The following is a 388-nucleotide window of genomic DNA, read 5'->3' on the forward strand; positions in this document are numbered from 1 at the left end:
CCCCTAATGGTGCGGCTTGCGAGCCCCCGGGCCTGCCATAGCTGAGGGGTGCTGGTGGGTGCCCCTGAAGGTTTGGGGATGTGGGGGCTGCGCCGAGCTGGGGTGGGTGGGGTGGGCAGGTGGGTGTTCCCATGTTGTCACTCTGAGCAATTCAGTGGGGGGGGTCCGGAGCCCCAGGGGCTGTGGGGACCCTCCCCATGCACTCTCCAGCTCACCCCCCCAAGGCAGCACTTGTCACCCATTGCACAGGTGGGGAAACTGAGGCATGGGCATGGCACTGGGGGGGCACCCTGCACGAGGGCTCAGGGGTGCTGGTGTCAGGCACGGGGGGTGCCCGTTGTCCCCTGGTGGTGCGGGGGGCAGCGAGGGGGGGCTGGCAGAGCTGGCA

This window comes from Egretta garzetta, unplaced genomic scaffold, assembly GCF_000687185.1.
Source record: "Egretta garzetta isolate BGI_Z169 unplaced genomic scaffold, ASM68718v1 scaffold101, whole genome shotgun sequence".
NCBI classification, from domain to species: Eukaryota; Metazoa; Chordata; class Aves; order Pelecaniformes; family Ardeidae; genus Egretta; species Egretta garzetta.